Source organism: Odontomachus brunneus, unplaced genomic scaffold (genome assembly GCF_010583005.1).
Source record: "Odontomachus brunneus isolate Ranch 3 - 2012 unplaced genomic scaffold, Obru_v1 Obru_scaffold_174, whole genome shotgun sequence".
Lineage (NCBI taxonomy): Eukaryota > Metazoa > Arthropoda > Insecta > Hymenoptera > Formicidae > Odontomachus > Odontomachus brunneus.
The window spans coordinates 727,150-727,443 of NW_022639624.1; positions in this window are offsets into that span (position 1 = coordinate 727,150).

Genomic DNA, 294 nt, shown 5'->3' on the forward strand with positions numbered 1-294 from the left:
AAGAACTCGCACTTGTCGGGTTGGAGTTTGAGATTGGCGGCGCGTAATTTTTCGGCTAATTTTGTAAATTTAGCGGAGTGCTCCTCGAGTGAACTAGCGTATAAGACTATATCGTCGAGATAAACAAACAATTCGGTGCCCTGCAGCCCTGTGAGGATTTGGTCCATCAATCGCTGGAACGTGGCTGGCGCGTTCTTTAGACCGAAAGGCATCCTACTGAATTGATAGTGACCATGCGGAGTCGAGAAAGCGGTTTTGTGTGCATCTAATTTGTCCATTTCGATCTGGTGGAAG